The sequence below is a fragment of the Adiantum capillus-veneris genome, chromosome 9 (assembly GCF_014529385.1).
Source record: "Adiantum capillus-veneris isolate H3 chromosome 9, ASM1452938v2, whole genome shotgun sequence".
Lineage (NCBI taxonomy): Eukaryota > Viridiplantae > Streptophyta > Polypodiopsida > Polypodiales > Pteridaceae > Adiantum > Adiantum capillus-veneris.
Window position 1 is genome coordinate 139,615,000 of NC_140939.1, and position 18,483 is coordinate 139,633,482.

The 18,483-nt window shown below is 41.6% G+C and overlaps 1 pseudogene; it reads left to right on the forward strand.

Moving 5' to 3' along the window:
* The first annotated feature begins 16,310 nt into the window (after positions 1-16,310).
* On the forward strand, positions 16,311-17,036 carry LOC147451259 (uncharacterized; annotated as a pseudogene).
* Positions 17,037-18,483: the final 1,447 nt, after the last annotated feature.

Here is an 18,483-nt window from a genome sequence, read left to right on the forward strand (position 1 = left end):
ACTTTGAAGCAATACCGGCAGGAGTGGACATCAAGAGAGTCTGGGAGTTTGTGACAAGCATCAAAAAGGATGGAGTGGCCAAAGTAACAGATTTACAAGGCTGACCAGAAACAGAGATAATAATCACTGAGCTGGTTGTAGCAGATGCACTAGACCTCTCCAACGAAGGGGATAGTGTAACAAAAAGAAGGGATGAGGTCAAGGTGTACAAAGAGAAGAAAGGGAATTACACCTTTGAAGATATTTCCAACCCAAGAGTGGCAATCATGAGCCAGCTATACAACTAGTACTTCCACATGTGCACGAAGAGGCCACAAAAGTACAGGATGCCACCAAGTGCAATTGCCACGACGTTCACGTGGGCAATGACAAAAGGCACCCCAAAGATAATCAACTATGCGGCATATATACATGACAACCTAGTAAAGATGGGTAACAAAAAGCCAACCTATATAGTGCCAGGAGAACTCATTACCAAGGTGGTTTATGGGGCACTACACACAAAAGGAAGGTGGCTTGACCCCCCGTCTCATAATGATTGGCTGAGGTTAAAAGAAGACAAGGAAGACGAGCCGCAAAGAGCACCAAAAGTGGCTACAAGACTGAAAAGACAGCTAGAGCCAGTCCAAGAGGAGCAACCCGAGTAGAAGAAAGGGAAGAAGGAGTTTGCTCAAGTGCCGGCCAAAGAAACACGATCACAGAAAGCGGCAAGACTAGAGAGGCTGATGGAGAGCTTCCGAGCAGAGAGAGCCCTCAAGGGTGATTTAAGTGAACTCTGGAAGCAATCTCTAGAGTCTGTGTCAGGATCATCCAGAAGAGTGCAAAGGGACCGATTTGAAGATTACATCAAGAATTTTGAGATTCTTGATGCTGCATCAGAGAACATTCCACGTGTCCCTTTCACAGAGGAGGAAGTACAACAAATAAGGCAGAAACTGTTAGATGAACAAGATGGCCTAGAAAGAGAAAGAAAAAAAAAAGCAGATAGGGACTTAAAGGGCAAACTTGCATCTTTACCAGCCAGCCCTAAACCCCAGCCCACAGTCATCACCATAGCCATCACCACCTCCTAGCAGCCCTCCACCAAAAGATAAGGAGGCTGAGGATAAACAAGAAGAAAAGCAAGCGGAAGAGCAAGAGCAGAGAGGAGAGCTAGAGCCAAAAGAAGAGACCAAGACTCAAAGTGAGCAAAAAGAATTAGACGATTCTTTGTAACATTTAATGGCCTTATAACTTGTGTGTAGCAGAAATGAGCATGAACATAGTGGACATTTCATTAGAATAGATTCCTAATGAGAATTACAAGAGTGCTTGGGTGGAGAGAGCAACAAATAGCATAACACCTGGTTAGATAGCATCGACAATACTTTCAAAAGAGAGAGAAATTAAGCTAATGACAACAGTTGAGGACCGAATTTGCATGGAGCCGGTCCCCCCTCCAAAAGGCTTTGTATTATGGTTTCTCCCATCAAGAGAGACATTGTACAATACAATTCTTTGTGTTCCTTCAAGACTAGCTAGTGCAATGAACATGAAAGCTTCATGCACTATGAAAAACACTTAGCAAACACAACTTGAATTATCCCCGTTCTCAGACCCAAGACCTCACGCACCTTCGAAGATGGTAAGAGCTAGCAGGGTATGAGAGTAGATTGAGAGGAAGGAGTATCTTACAAGAAAGATGTACATCTCCTCACATAATCACTCATATTGGCATAGCTTAGCTTAGTAATTAGCTTGGTAGAGGAGATGAGCATGCATTGAATCTTGGCTCTTGGTTGGATTTGCATCCACGTGCAAAGAGTGTGTTGATGTAGGCTTCTATCTCACAAGCTTGGAGTAGGTGATGAGTTCTCCATTAAAGCTTGGGAAGAGATAGTCTTCTCTTTCTTCGCACATGAGATTGTGTGAGTGTGTGTGTGATAATGGCTTGCAAAAATCAGCCCCCTCTCTCTCTTGGGCGAGCCCTCTTGCTATTTGATCTTGCTGAGCCCTCATTGGCTCTCCCCAAGTCAAGCCAATGACTATTAAGCAGCATAAGTGATAGTCTTTTGACATGTGTCCCCCTTTCCCCTTTTGTGAGAGCTTTAGGTAATTAAATAATTAAACTAAACTCTCATTCGTTTTTCTTTGTTAGGTCATGTAATGGTCCCGCAATTTGTGAGAACTTTTCTATGAAGCGTCTATAGTATGCACACATACCTATAAAGCTTTAGTTCATGAAGATTCCTTGGTTTAGGCCATCCTTTTATTACCTCTAACTTAGATGGATCCATTTGGATACCATCTTGAGAGATGATATGACCTAAATACTGAATCTCTTGCAAGAAAAATTCACTCTTCTTTCGATTAACATAAAGTTTATTCTCTCTTAAAACTTGAAATATTACCTGGAGGTGTTGCTTGTGTTCCTCCAATGAATTAGAGTAGATGATAATATCATCAAAGAACACTCTAGTGAAGGTTCTATGAGGCCTGAACAGCTTCTCCATCAAGCGGTTGAATGTGGCTGGTGCATTGGTCAAGCCAAAAGGCATGACAATGTATTCGTAAAGACCAAATGTGGTGCGAAATGCGGTCTTTACAATGTCTTGATCAACTATCCTTATTTGATGATAGCCACTTTTTAGGTCGATCCTTGTAGCTTATCAAATAGGTCTTCTACCCGTGGAACGGGAAACCTATTCTTGATAGTGATCCTATTTAGTGCTCTATAGTCGACACACATACGATATGTGCCGTCTTTCTTTTGCACTAATAGCATAGGTGAGCAAAATGGAGATGAGCTTGGCCTAACCATACCCTTCTCAACTAACTCATGCACTTGCCGCATAATCTCCTCTTGTTGAGCTTGAGAAACTGTATAAGGAGGTTTGTTAGGCGGTGAACTTCCTGGAAGAAGTTCGATTGCATGGTCATCATTACCTCATTTAGGAGGTAGCTCACAAGGGATGTCGTCAATAAAAACATCTTGAAACCCCTTGAGAAAATTGGATACCTCTAATTCCTTTTGGTTGCTTTTATTTTCTTTTGCTAAAGCATTAGGTTCATTTTGAGAGTCTTTAACAAAAATCATGTACACGGAAATAGAGCTCTTTATTGACTTGTTGAAAGCTGGTGTATGTACAATGGAGATAGTGTTACCCATTTCCTTAGCATCTATATACATGTCTTTTTCCCTGAACTTAAAGGAGATTCTTCTTTTAGGAAATTAATATCGGCAGCCAGGCGGTCAAACCATGGTGCCCCCAGGATTACATCCTCATGCTTGAGAGGAGAGATAAGGAAGTCCTCTTTGTCCACATAGACTTGGACATAAAGCCTCAATTTCCCAATTAAGGCAGTGACTGAAGCTTCTTGCCCCTTGCGGGTAGGACATCTCCCATCTCCTAGGATTGTATGCCTAGCTTGGTGGCTAACTCCATAGATATAAAATTGTGAGTAGAACCAGGGTCAAAGAGAATAAAAGCATCATGTTCTCTTACCTTTCCCCAAGCATGGCATAGAGGAGATCCTTTGTGGTGAGTTTGGTGAGTCTCCTCCTCTTGGATTTCAACCAAGGAAGCTCTAGGAGGATCTTGGCGGTTGTTCTTTTGGGGACAAGTGCAGTACGCATGCCCTTGTTCGCCACACTTGAAACACCTGATATCCTTACGATAACGCTCAAGCTCTTTAGGAGAGATTTTATTCTTACCTTTGTAAACTCCCTTCTCTTTAGCTTTGTTGGAGTTGCCCTTAGGAGACTTTTGGACATTGTCCTTCCCCTTAGGCTCATTGGAACCCTTGTTTTCCGGGGGCTTATTATTTCTTTTAGCCCTCGTTTGGAAATTGATTCGTGAGGCCACCAGTACGGTGTATTACCGCCGATATGGTACGTGGCCTTTGGGAGTTGACATACTCCGCCATTTCTTCGGTTAAGCCCGCACAAAATTGTTGCTTTTGCTCTCCAAAATCCAACTTTTTGAAGACAGTGGCTTTGAGTTGTAGGTCCCAAAACTTGTCTACATATTTGTGGATGGATTCATTGGGAGAGAGCTTTAAGCTTCACAATTCGGTGAGTACTTTGTCTTTTGCATCGGCGGCCAAAAACTGCTTCATAATGGAAGCTCTTAAAGCTTTCCATGTTCGTGGAGCTTCACCGTTGGCTTGTAGGCTAGACCACCATTGTCTGGCGGACTTTTGAAAGTGCATAGCTACATGGCATAGCTTAGAGGACTCCGTGAAGCCCTCATCTCGAAACGCCGCATTGAATTGCTGGATAAAGGCCAAGACTTTGTCCGTAGCACCAAAGGTGCCATCATAAGTAAGGAAAGAGATGCTCTTCCCTCCCTCTTTGAATTTCTTCAGCTTGGACGACCTCTTCCATGCGGCATAGGATTTCCTATGGCCTCTTATTTTTTATGGTTCAAAGGTTGCACCATCACTTTCTTTAGAAGGTGAAGAATTTGAAGAAGGTGGAGAAGAGGGTGACCTCTTTCTTGCCTTTTTCTTGTCTTGATCTTTGTCGTCTTCACCATCACTTTCATAAGAGGAAGAGGATGAAGAAGATGGAAGAGGGTGTCCTCTTTCTCGCCTTTCTCTTCTCTTGCTTTTTATCATCCCTCTTTGAATTGTGGTGAGGAGAAGAATACGATGGTCTTCTCCGCTTTGGTGGTGATGGAGAGCGTTTAGCCCGCCGTCTTCGTGGAGCCATCTCCGCCAAGGTGGTGGGAGACTCGCTTCTTTCTCGTTCCTTCGGTGGAGGCTCTTGTTCTCCTTTGGGAAGGAGATGCATCATCAAGAAGTAAATTCTTGAGCCCTTCATATGGATTCTCTTCTTCTTCCCGAATCGGAGAGAGACCTCTTGAGCCCTTCATATGGATTCTCTTCTTCACAAGGAGGCTTCCTAGGTGTTCTCTCGTCATGGTGATGAGCTTGGAGAATCCCATGAGCACGGAGCTGCCGTTGCACTTCACTTTGGAGAGATGGATTGCCCATGGCTTGTTGAAGCCTAGAAACAAGATAGTTAACAAGCATTGAAGCATCATTAGTAGCTTGCTCATGAGAAAAATCAAAGTTATCAACATTAATTTCACTCTCTTTACTATTGTCAGCCATTCTAACAACTTTTAGGTGTAAATTGTTTAGGTGTACTTTGGCACTTCAAGCCCTAGTTGCTACTCCTCTTTACCCCTTTAGAAAAAGCACTCAAGCTATTGTACCCGCGGCTCGAATACCATTAATTCCAAGGAATAGAAGAGAGGGTCTTTCAACACCAAAATAGCACCGGCTCTTGTCAAGCTTCTAATAGCTCAATAGTGGTTAAGCCATAGGCAAGCCCCGTAGGACTCCACTATTAAGACCATAGCTCTCGACGGTAATGCCCCTTTAACTGCACAAAGGCAGGCGCACTGCAAGGCTGAAAAATCCCTATTATACTTACTCACAGGCAATTAATAATACCATCCATTTGTAGTTAGCTTGAAGACCTCCCTTCTTGAGCAAGAAAAGAGAAACCTTGTGCTCTGATACCAATGTAACATTTAATGGCCTAATAACTTGTGTGTAGCGGAAATGAGCATTAACATAGTGGGCATTTCATTAGAATAGATTCCTAATGAGAATTACAAGAGTGCTTGGGTGGAGACAGCAACAAAAATCATAACACCTAGTTAGATAGCATCGACAATACTTTCAAAAGAGAGAAATTAAGCTAATGACAACAGTTGAGGACCGGATTTGCATGGAGCCGGTCCCCCCTCCAAAAGGCTTTGTATTATGGTTTCTCCCATCAAGAGAGACATTGTACAATACAATTCTTTGTGTTACTTCAATACTAGCTAGTGCAATGAAGATGAAAGCTTCATGCACTAAGAAAAACACTTAGCAAACAAAACTTGAATTATCCCCGTTCTCAGACCCAAGACCTCACACACCTTCGAAGATGGTGAGAGCTAGCAGGGTATGAGAGTAGATTGAGAGGAAGAAGGAGTATCTTACGAGAATGATGTACATCTCCTCACATAATCACTCATATTAGCATAGATTAGCTTAGTAATTAGCTTGGTAGAGGAGATGAGCATGCATTGAAGCTTGGATCTTGGTTGGATTTGCATCCACATGCCAAGAGTGTGTTGATGTAGGCTTCTATCTCACAAGCTTGGAGTAGGTGATGAGTTCTCCATTAAAGCTTGGGAAGAGATAGTCTTCTCTTTCTTCGCACATGAGATTGTGTGAGTGTGTGTGTGATAATGCCTTGCAAAAATCAGCCCCCTCTCTCTCTTGGGCGAGCCCTCTTGCTATTTGCTCTTGTTGAGCCCTCATTGGCTCTCCCCAAGTCAAGCCAATGACTATTAAGCAGCATAAGTGATAGTCTTTTGACATGTGTCCCCCTTTCCCCTTTTGTGAGAGCTTTAGGTAATTAAATAATTAAACTAAACTCTCATTGAACCCCTTTTCCTCTTGGCCAATAGGAATCAGACAAGCCATTGGGCTCCTGAATACTCATTGGACCCCTTGTGAGACTGCCCAATAGTCTTCTAGGAGACTTCATTCTCATTGGTTTCTTTTATTAAATGTTTTTAAATTATTTAAACTAAATTTACTCTAGCTTAATTCTCATTGGTCCACTTCAAGGGTCATCCAATAGACACTGGGCACACCTTGTAGGCATCTGGCCTAGGGAGCTGACATGTGTCCCTCATTCCCTTTGTGTAAAGGGAGCCTGTGTGTGTGTGTGTGTGTGTGTGTGTGTGTGTGTGTGTGGCTTTCTCTCTCATCCCCTAGAAGAAGGGCTCGCCCCCTCCCATGTAGGGATATGTGTTGACTTTGGAGAGCACACAAAGCATCCAATTCCCCCTAAACTTTAACCCTTTGGACACAGCCTTTGAATTTTGGAACCTTAGCATTTTGGAAGTCTTAATGGGCTGAACCTTAGGTCTTTTTAGCCCATTGTTGCACATGGATATTTTGCAGATGGCCCCCCCTTTGGATCCCTATTTTCCCTCCTTTGGATCCCTACTGTGGCCAGTCTGCTAGCTTAACCAATATTCTAGCCTTTTCTCCCCTGGCACTTCCCCACATTAAATGATTAGTTTAATATGAGAAAATCATTTAGGAGAATTAGATATTGATTATTATGACATTACCTCTCTCTTGAAATCATAGTCGTCCTCGACTATGGTGTAGAGAAGATAAAGCATATTCATGAGTCCTTTTCTTAGCGGGTAGAGGATCCCTATGTTACCCTACGACATCATTCCACAATGGATGACTAGTCCATTTGGCGCTTGAGAGTGTGAGGCTGCCGCAAGCATGTCTGCACATTAGTCCTATCAGTCTTCCATAAAAGAGTGACAAGCTCTACTTGGTGTTTGGGAGACGTCGTCTCCGCAAACTGTATCTAAGCATGCATACTACTTCATTTTTGTGCACAATAAAGAAAAATAAATTCTTATAAGACAAAAACTTTGTTCATTTTTAACATTTTGTACATTTTCTTACTCATTGGGAAGCATTGTAAGCATTGACAAGGTTTAGGTTATCCTTTAATTGTATGCCTTGCATCCATCTAGCATCTTCAAAAGGATAATTCTTAAACTTAATAAGATATCGTCGGATAGTCTTACCGCCTCTTAGTACCTTGTCTTCATGTCCGAGAATGGACTCGGGCTGGAGCACCTCCTCTTGGTCCTCGATCTCCGGCGGGTCTTCAATAGTTGGTTCTTGAGGTGGCTCTCCTTTGTAAGGCTTTAATAGGCTCACATGGAAAGCATTGTGTATGAGCCAATGATTGGGCAACTTGACTTGATAGGCCATCTCATTGATTGGCCTAAGAATCTGAAAGGGACCATAGTACCTTTTTGCTAGTTTAGCATAGTACTTTTGGTGGCCCGTAGGATTCTTGCCCGTCGTGTGCCTTAATCGAGCCTTGGGATTAGTGAGATAGAGATAGAATCCTTAATCTTTTGGAAAGATTCTTGTAGGTCTTGGCTATACTCATCTGCAGCGAAGATCTTCCCATGTACCTTAAGTAGCAAGGGACTTTTTGATCTTCCCTCAATTACCTCGAAAGGTGCTTTTCCTGTGGAAGTATGTACAGTGTTATTGTAAGCATACTTCACTAAGGGTAAGTACTTCTCCCATTGGGATCTTTGATCTACTTCCGTTACATAGGCTTTTAGTAGATCGAGAATGGTTAGGTTAGCTATTTCACTTTGGCCATCCGTTTGTGGATGATAGGCCGAAGAGAAGTTTAGCCTTGTCTCTAAATTCTCAAAGAGACCCTTCCAAAAATTACTGGTCATTCTAGGATCTCTATCCGACACTATGGACATTGGCAACCCATGGTACTTGAAAATTTGTGAAATGAAGAGGGTTGCCATTTGATGGGCTTTGATAGTCTTTTTGATAGGTATAAAATGAGCTTGTTTACTAAACCTGTCTACTATCGTCTATATTCCCGTATTCCCATGGATAGACTTAGGCAATCCAAAGATAAAATCCATGGATATGCTCTCCCATGGTGAATTAGGGATTGGCAAGGGTTGAAGCAATCCCATGGTGAATTAGGGATTGGCAAGGGTTGAAGCCAATAGAAATATGTTTCAATTCCCTTTAAGGTAGACTGAATCCCTCTATGCCCCGCATAAGGTGGAGCATGAGAGGGATTCAGTCACACCCCACGGCATCTAACTATTCGGAGGATGATTATTTTTGTAATTATTCATTCATTGAGGAAAACTTGATTTTTCACCTTGTAAATATTGGGACTTACAGAAGTTTCCAGATTGTATCCCAGTTTTGATAGTTAGATTGAGTAGATGGTTGATTTTGGAACTTTAGGGCTTGAGAAATTGTAAGGTATATATACCACTTTTTGACCTTAATGAAAAAAAAACCTTTTGTCATTTTAAAAACAAGTTTTAAAGTCTGTGAGTGAGCGTACTGTGTACGAGAGAGAGAGTGTGAGCTTCATCTTGACGCTACGTGTGCGCCGGTGGTCGGAATCGAGTGCGGAGAAGTGCAGTGTGTTGCTCCCAACGAGAGCTACGCGCCGATACCTACATTGCGAGTGTACGAGCCGGTTTTGCGAGCTCCTTCTACGAGCTTCATCGGGTGTTTGGGTAAGCATACGTTGTCCGATTTTGCATTGCAACATATCCACGCGTTCACATTGATTAGAACTACACATTAGCCACTTTAGATTTGTGGAAACAAAGACCTGCATATTTTGGCCAGACATCCTACATGTTTCTGCACCGAGTGTTTTGGATTGGAATTTTGGTTCATATACCTTAGGGAGAGCGACCTATTGGTATTAGTAGGGTCTCCTTCAAGTTCTATGGTGTTTCGAGATTGTTTGATGGGTGTTTGGCTCTAGAAAGCGTTGTAGGAAGTTTCCTCTTATACACTCTTGAAGGCTGTGACTTAGACAATTGGTAGAGACCTCTGTAGGAATTAGTTAGGAGTCGGTCGAGTGTAGGTTGACACCTTATGCTTGCTTCCACACGCCTGCGGGTTGAGCTTCGTCCTTAGCTGACATTACATGTTAGGTGATTTCTCGCTGTGCTGACGTCCGTCGCGGCGTATCCGCAAAGTCTCAAGTACTTCATGACGCAAACAAAGTATTCTCACAAACAAATGAGGTGGGAAAATTTTCTTTCGCAAATTAATTTGCACATTGCTCACATAGCTGGTAAGCACAATCAAGTGGCTGATGCACTTTCACGAGGACCAAAAGTTAATGCTGTGTCTATAGCAACTCACAATGATCTATCTTCTATGATAAATGAGTATGCTACTGACCTTGACTTTAAAGACATAATGTCAACCCTTCATTTGGGGAAGAAAGAGGAACCATTCACCTTGCAGGATGGTTATCTTCTCCATGCAATATGCTATGTCTTACCCACTCCCCTCGTGAGAAATTCATGTATATGAATCCCATGCTCCTCCCTATACGGGGCATAGAGGCATTCAACTTACTCTTTGGGGAGTAGAGACATACTTTTATTGGCCTACAATGAAAGTGGACATACCAGAGTATGTTTCAAAATGTGTGGTATGCCAAAAGACCAAATATGATAGAGGAAAGCAACCTGGATTACTCTAGCCATTGCCAATCCCTAATTCACAATGGGAGATTATATCCATGGATTTTATCTTTGGATTACCCAAGTCTATCCATGTGAATATGGGAATATGGACAATAGTTGACAGGTTTAGCAAGCAAGCACACTTTATCCCGGTCAAGAAGACTATTAAGGCACACCAAATGGCAACTTTCTTCATATCCCAGATTTTCAAACACCATTGATTGCCAACATCCATCATGTCAGATAGAGATCCTAGAATGACCAGTAATTTTTGGAAATGTCGCTTCGAAAATCTAGGTACAAGATTGAATTTCTCTTTGGCCTATCACCCACAAGTAGATGTCCAAAGTGAGATAGATAATCGTACAATTCTTGATCTACTAAACACCTGTGTTACAGAAGTGGATCAACACTCACAATGGGAAAAGGACTTACCTCTTGTAGAGTATGCGTATAATAATACTATCCATACTTCTATGGGAAAATCACCTTTTGAAATCATAGAGGGAATACCTAAAAGTCCCTTGCTACTTAAAGTACATGGGAAGATCTTCGCTGCCGATGAGTATAGCCGTGACCTGCAAGCATCTTTTCAAAAGATTAAGGAGGCTATATCCATCTCTCAACTAAGGCAAAACGCTACTGCTGACAAGCACAGAAGAGCCTTAACTTTCAAAGAAAATGATTGGGTCTTACTTAAGTTTTATAAGGCTCGATTGAGGCAAACAATAGGCAAAAATCCTACAGGCCATCAAAAGTATTATGCTAAACTAGCAAAAAGATACCGGTCCTTTTTAAATTTTGAAGCGAATCAATGAGGTGGCTTATCAACTCAAGTTGCCTAACCATTGGCTCATACACAATGCTTTTCATGTGAGCCTACTTAAGCCCTACAAAGGAGAGCCTCCAAATGAACCAATTAATGAAGACCCTCCCGAAATCGAAGACCAAGAAGAGGTGCTACAACCCAAAGCTATCCTTCAGCATAAAGACAAGGTACTACAACATGGTAAAATTATATGAAAATATTATTAAGTTCAAAAATTATCCTTTTGAAGATGCTAGATGGATGCAAGGAATCCAGCTTAAGGATAGTATGAACCTTGTCAACCCTTACAATGCTACATTAGAGTAAGCAAATGTACATGTTTCTTCTAAGACGATCAATGTTTTTGCCTTATAAGACTGATTTTCTCTTTATTGTGCACAAAGTTAAGTAGTATGCATACTAAGAATCATGTTTGTGATGACGATGTCTCTCAAACACCATGTAGAATTTGTCACTCTACTTGGGAGGTTGAAATGGACTAAAGAGCAGACATGCTTGCGGTAGCTATGTCTCCCAAGCACCAAATGTATTAGTCATCCATCTTGGAAGTATGTCGTAGGGTAAAGGGATCCTCTACCCGCTAAGACAAATTGACTAATGACTATGGCTTTATCTCTTTTACCTCATAGTCGAGGGCGACTATGATTTCAAAAGAGAGGTAATGTCATAAAATCTAATATCTAACCAACCCAAATGATTTTCTCATATTAAACTGATCATTTAATGTGGGATAATAAACGGGAACAAGGGTTAGAATATAGGCATGTGCTTACGGATCTATCTCAACACATGGCCAATGGTAGAGGGGTCCAAATGAGAGATGGTATGTGAAAAGAGAAATGCTACCTAATGAAGATTAAAGACCATAGGGTTAGATTCATTAAAGACCTCCAAAAGTTTATGTTCAAAAGTCCTTTGACCTTAGGCAAGCTAGGGTTGACCTTGAGATCGGAATCCTACCCAAGTATGAGGTGCTTGTTGGCTTGCTAAGTGTTAGTGGGAATCTTACTCAAAAGCTTGAGGTGTTTCTCACATGCTTAAATGACTAAAGTTCCTAAAGTATTCAATTCAAAGACAACTCTCAAGAGGCATGAACATTTCCATGCCTGACTAGAGTAACTCCTTGAAGTATTTCATTCAACCAAATGACTTAATAAGCATAAAGGACACATGTTCAAATGATCCTCCACATGGGGTGGCCCTCATGATGTGTTTGAATGCTATTGGATAGGTTTTAAAGGGGTCCAATGAGAATTTAGATACATAAAAATAAATAATTAAGTTCTTTCTCTCAAAGAGAAAAAAAAAGACACATGTTCAAAAGAAATAATAAAATAATACAAGAGAGAGAGAGAGGTGGACCAAGCATGAGAGAGGGGGTATACTCTCCCCCACACACACACACATTCTCTCATACTGTGGAGTGCAAAGTGCAAGAGATCCATGTTCTTCTCCAAGATTTTTGAGAAGTGGAGAGCCTACACCAACAATCTTGGCTATGAAATGCAAATCCAACCAAGAACCATGCTTCAATGCTTGAGCTTGCCACCTTCTTCATCTTCATTACTATGCTATTATGCTATGCTAATCAAGAAGAGTGATGATAAGTGAGGAACTATTTATTTCTTCTATGGATGATTCTTCTTCCTCTTCACTACCCTCATTCGCCGTTAGCTCTTTCCACCTTCGAAGGTGTTCGAGGCCTTAGGACTACGGCTTGGGATAGTTAATTCTTTTTACAATGTTTATGTTAAGCTCGTGATGCATGAAGATTTCCATCTTCATAGCATCACCAAGGTCACAAGGAACACAAAGATTGTATTGTAACAAGTCTCTCTTAATGGGAGAATCTATAATACAAACGCCTTTTGGAGGGAGGTACGGCTCCAAGTAAATCCGGTCCTCAACTATTGTCATGTTCTCTAATACTCTCTCTCTTGCAAAAGTATTGTTCATGCCAAGTTAATTATGTACTATGTTTATGTTGCTACTGCTACAGCCAAAGGCGTGGAGTTCCCTGCAAAATACCCAAAATAGCATACTACAAACCATAAAGCAGACTAATTGACATACCTGGCAACCACATAGACGCATAATCGCGAGATACACGAACATAAGGAGACAGAGTGCGAGAGAGAGCAATAAGGCGCGTGCAGACGCACCTCCTAGAAGGGAGTGCTATGCTGGCACGCGAGAGAGAAGAGAGGAGAGGTGAGAAGAAGAATGCAGACACTGGGTGCAATCTCCCCCGTGCAAGAGTGACCATTTCCCTCTTGCACGTATTTGTTTTATAGATTTCTTGAATGGTCAAATTGGTTACAAACTGGCCGGCCGTTCATAAATGGCCAAAGCTCATAAAAGAGCACTTGAATAATAAAATGTACAATGTATATATTTTCATTCGCATAGGCCTAGTTGGATCCAGTCTTTTCCACCTGTTCACAACTGCAATAAATAATAAAATATCAATTCCATGACATACCTCTCCGTTGGAAAGCAACTGTCCTCAGTTGCGAAGATAAAAATCTGCAAACAATACTTGTCAAAAACAATGATTAGAAATCTTTAGAAAATAGTAAAAGAAAAATTCATAAAATTAGACAATATTTCTTATGCCTGCTGTCATCCACATACTACCTATTATAGTGTCCCATACCACTAGAATAAGCAGTATATGTCATACCCTGATGAATCAGGATATCATTGGTCACACTCATCATCAATCTCATAATGTCAAGTCTCATCACATAAACACTGCCGTGATAAAATAATCATCAGATACCAAATCCCCATCCAATTCCAATTCCACAATATAAGTTCAAATCCAAAATCACATACATTATGTACCCGGGTAACAAAATCATACCAGTTACAGTGGTGGCCAGCCACTGGAGCATGATTTTGTGATTGGTATTGCCTAAATCGACGAATCTACACCAATAAGACGTGCTGCCTAAATCGGCGAATCTGCATTTACCCTTGTGAATCTGTAATTTTTCAGTGTGCTTCCTAAATCGGCGAATCTGCACAAATAACTGGTGTTGCCTAAATCGGCGAATCTACACCAAGATGAGCATTTACACACTCCCTAAATCGGTGAATCTGTGTGCATGTGACCAATGGACTAGACAAGACATAAAAAGACAAAACATGTACTACCTGTGTGACACCACATTGGAGTGTAGTTGAGTAGCAGAGTACTTACAAACTTTTATTCACTAACTCAAAACATTGCAACTCATATGAGTAGTTGCATAGCTTAATACCGAATCCTCTCAATAGAAATTACATTTAGTGTAAGGAAACTCCACAATCTTAGGATGGTCAATATCTTATGTCATAAGAGAATGCAAAGAAGAAAAAGATCTTTTTGCTTTTAAATAGTCTAATGGTATTATCCATGTTGCAAACTGCTGGACTGTGTGTCCTTAAATATACAAAGAGAACACTTTCAAGGAAGATTAGACAAATTAAAGCTTGAAGTGTTAACTACATGTCCTGATAAAATAAACATTAACCAACTTCAAATATAGTATTGACAAAATTATAAATTTAGGAAGGGATTTGGGATTGTATGTTGCATAGTAAAAAAGATCGTAAAGATCATGCCACGATAAATCACAATCAGTAATGAAGAAATGAGAATGTAAATGGATCAATAAGATCCTGTCAAAATTGCTACATAGATATTTTAGAGTCTTTTTTTTTAAATATTCAATTATTGTTTATTTATTATTCTTCTTTTCCAAGTTAAGCTAGTCCAAGTGTAGAACAGTAGTCTCATTTTTTAAAATCTTGTGCATCAGTAATCCTACCTACCCAAAATGTACAGAAGACTTTTGGTGCTTACTGTGAGAAGTCCTTTTAGCACGGAGAAATAATTTGTACCGGCACCCTTATTAACTATTGTTACCACGTATGATAACATTATGAAAAGAACAAATGGCATAACCGTATGAAGTGCCTGAAAGCTAGATTTTGTGCTAGGAGAAGACTCATACTAGGATCAGATGTTGGGCTTCTAGTGCCCAGGGCACGGGAAGGCTAAGGTTAAAGGTCCCAGATCAAGGTAAAATCTATTATTTACCTTATATACCATATGTGCCCTGAAAAATTAACTAACATCTAATAGAAATTTTATCATTATTCTTCATGGTTAGACCAGCAACTACTATCATGAGCTATAGATAACAGGAAAATGGAACATTAACTATAGACCAAAATGCCCATGATTGACAAATGAATATTTATTCATGTATTTTACGAGTATCATCAGATGTAAACAATTGAAAACTACAAACAATTGAAAATTGTTGACACTTTGTGTACTGGAGTACGAAATATTATTCGACTAATGAGTAGTCCGTGATTTGGTAGCCCAGCTAATATATTTTAATGTAGTGTTTTGAATTCTCAGCATGCATGGCAAGAGGCAGAACATGGATTGTGAGTGTATGAGGGAGGAGCGCTTGGCCATTTTAAAGTAGTGCATGTAAGCGGACCTCCATGCACAACAAATCTTGACCATCTTCCAATAACTTATTCGATATATATATATATATATGTGTGTGTGTGTGTGTGTGTGTGTGTGTGCGCGTGCGTACTGAAATTGAAAGGTTTATATCGGTTATGCTTTGTAAAGTAGTGCTAGTTGGTGAGCTCAAAAGGAAAAGGTGGTTACAGCACTGCGGTTGGAGAGATGATGTTGGTGGAGCGAATTGAACATACTAAGAGGCTCTACTATGCATTGTTGCTACTCACTATGTTGATGTCCATGTTGCTGCAGTGCTTCTACTCGTACAGTGGTTTTGAAATATCATCGTCGTGCTCTGCATACTGATCGACGGCATCGAGCTCACCATCGGGGTCGTATGTTACTGTGTGCTGCAGAAAATAGGTGGGCATTCTCGTCGACAAATATATTATCACTTTGGGCTTCTATTCTAGTACTAGTGATATACTGGTTTGTTTCTTATTTTATTGTTTTGATTCTTTGAAGATTCCACTTGATGTATGAATGCAGGCCATGCAATGTCTCCAAAACCGTTAGCTTGCGCATCGAGAGATTGATCTCAAAACCTACGACTGCAATGACTGGTCGCTGAGCCACCACAAAGAGGGCGTGATGACAGTATGACAAGCAATTTTCATTATAAAAGAGACGCTGTCCAACCTGACTTGCATCCACACCTACATCGCACGCCAAATTAGCTTCAGGCTGCCCAGGCTGGCTCCGCCCCTCCCTACCTTTGCTTGCTGCTTTCTGTTGCTCCTGTCGTCGTGCGGCTTTACTTTCGTAGCATCTTCAAAAGATTCCGCTACTGCATCTTTTTTGGAAATCGAGGACACATACTAGTGATATTGAACATCACAGGCTCTAGGTCTGGCTTTAGCTGTAATGGCCATTACTGCCGCATCACTTTTTTTTTTGCATAGTGACCTTGAGATTGAAAGCTTATGGCCTTCTGCATGTAACTAAAAGAGCGTGGTTGAAAAGGTCCGCGCTGCTGCGAGTAGGGGTGGGAGAAAGCATGAAGCCAATGGCGATGCTGGTTGGCCAGATGCTGTTGCCTTGCAGTGCCTATCACGAGTTCCACTTAGTAGGCTAATCCCTAAACCTCATAAACCTCATGGCGGCGGCGAGCGCGTTTGCAAGGAAGCGGAGGCTTGCGAAGGAGGGGGAAGTGGAAGAGGCATGCCAGAACATTATTGCATTGGAAGAACACTTGAAGGGTTTACAGAAACGCTATCCGCGGAGAGAAACAACGCAGAAATCTGCAGAGGATCTTTGACATGTATGGGAGGCAAGGTATGAGCGGGATCTAAGGGACGCACGGGATAAGGTCACAGTACAGCTAGAACAACTGAACACTGAGTTGTCAGCGTTAAGTGATGATATACAGAGAACAAGTTCCTAGATTGAAAGCCGATTGAAAGCTGTGGATCAATCCTCCCTTCCAGAACTCATAGTAAAAACCTACTTGGAACATATTGTGGAAATAGAGCCACCTTCAGCTGTGGAGAAAGAGGGACTGCTCTACATGCAGACGGTGCATGGGGAGAACAAGCCTGTATTTCTTTTCCAGCTTCTTTCGCTCACCGTAATGCATGTTTGGGCAGTTTATTGTTGACTTCAACTCTAATTAGGAAGCTCTATCTCCTGGTGTCTGCAAATTGGTTGAATGACTTTGCTATGAGGTGCTGGGAGGGGTGAAACATGTTACTGAATTAGGGATGAAATAGGCTTTCAATTCGACAATAGCCAGGCTTCTTGAGTGCATGGTTTCTCTCGTGACAAACCTCTAATGGCAGGCGTAAAATTCTGGAGACCGGAAATTATACTGAGGGGTGTAAGAGCGTAGCAACTTGCATGCCACAAGCAAGTTTGTGTGGGTGGCAGGCACACCATGCAACCAAAAAGGGTGTGCGTACTGTAGTTAGTAGGAGAGGAATAGGAGAGATAGGTGACTGATTGCGACTCGTCAAGTGACCCCAGCCGCAAATTTAAAAAGTGGGTGAGCCGTTTTCACTGGCGGCAACTGGTGGAGAGTGAGAGAGAGTATGATTGGTTTGCAGTCCAAAGCTTGTGGCATAGGAGTCTGGCAACGTTGCTACATGGGGTTGGGTGGTTGAGCCGAACGAGAGAGAGAGCGCGTGTGGCCGACCAGAGAAAGAGAGGGAGATCGGGGGTTGAACCGCTGAATGGCATTGAGAGGGGCCGGCTGAAAACGGCAAGTGGTTGGGAGCGCAACTGCTGCATGCAGGAGAGAGAGAGAGAGAGAGAGAGAGAGAGAGAGAGAGAGAGAGAGAGAGAGAGAGAGAGAGAGAGAGAGAGAGAGAGAGAGAGAGAGAGAGAGAGAGAGAGAGAGAGAGAGAGAGATGGTCGAGTGAATAATGGTGGGAGTTGCAATGCGAGTGAGAGTGGGAGCATGCGGTACGGTATGCCTGCATATGGTTGATGTTGTCGGATGACTGACCGCCGTTACCAGTGTCATAAGGCCAAGGTTGAAGTGGTTACTGGCAGCTATCACTCGCCTTGTGCTCATGTCCTCAATTAAGCAAGCCTTTGGTGAGTTTCCCAGCATGCTTGTCAAGCTGAGGAGGAACATCAACATGCTGGTTTGCGTTGTCCCCCGAGTATATTCGTTTTGCGACTTGTGAAAGTTTTTCAGGGTTGGTTCCCACTACGAGCTACTCTTCTTTCAAGTTTAGTCTCATATTCAAGCTCTCTCTATAATCCCTTGATTTTCTCTATGTCATAAGGACATGATCGAGATTCTTCAAGATCTCTTTGAGTTTCTGTTATGATGCTAAAATTATTAGGTCACTCTGCTTCTCCTTCTTCTGACAATTTTAGTCATCTTCTCCCTCTAATCTAAAGAAATCAATGCGGTGTTTTTCTCTCTCTACCAAAAAAGAGATCAGTATGCGTGTTCCTATGTCATCGAAGACAACTAAAGTTTTTTTTTCTTCTTCCTCTATTGCATCTGCTCTTCGTAATACTCTATCAAGGATTATGCACTATTCCCCTTTTATTTCCATTGAGTATCTCCTTATAAATTAGTCTAATCCATTATA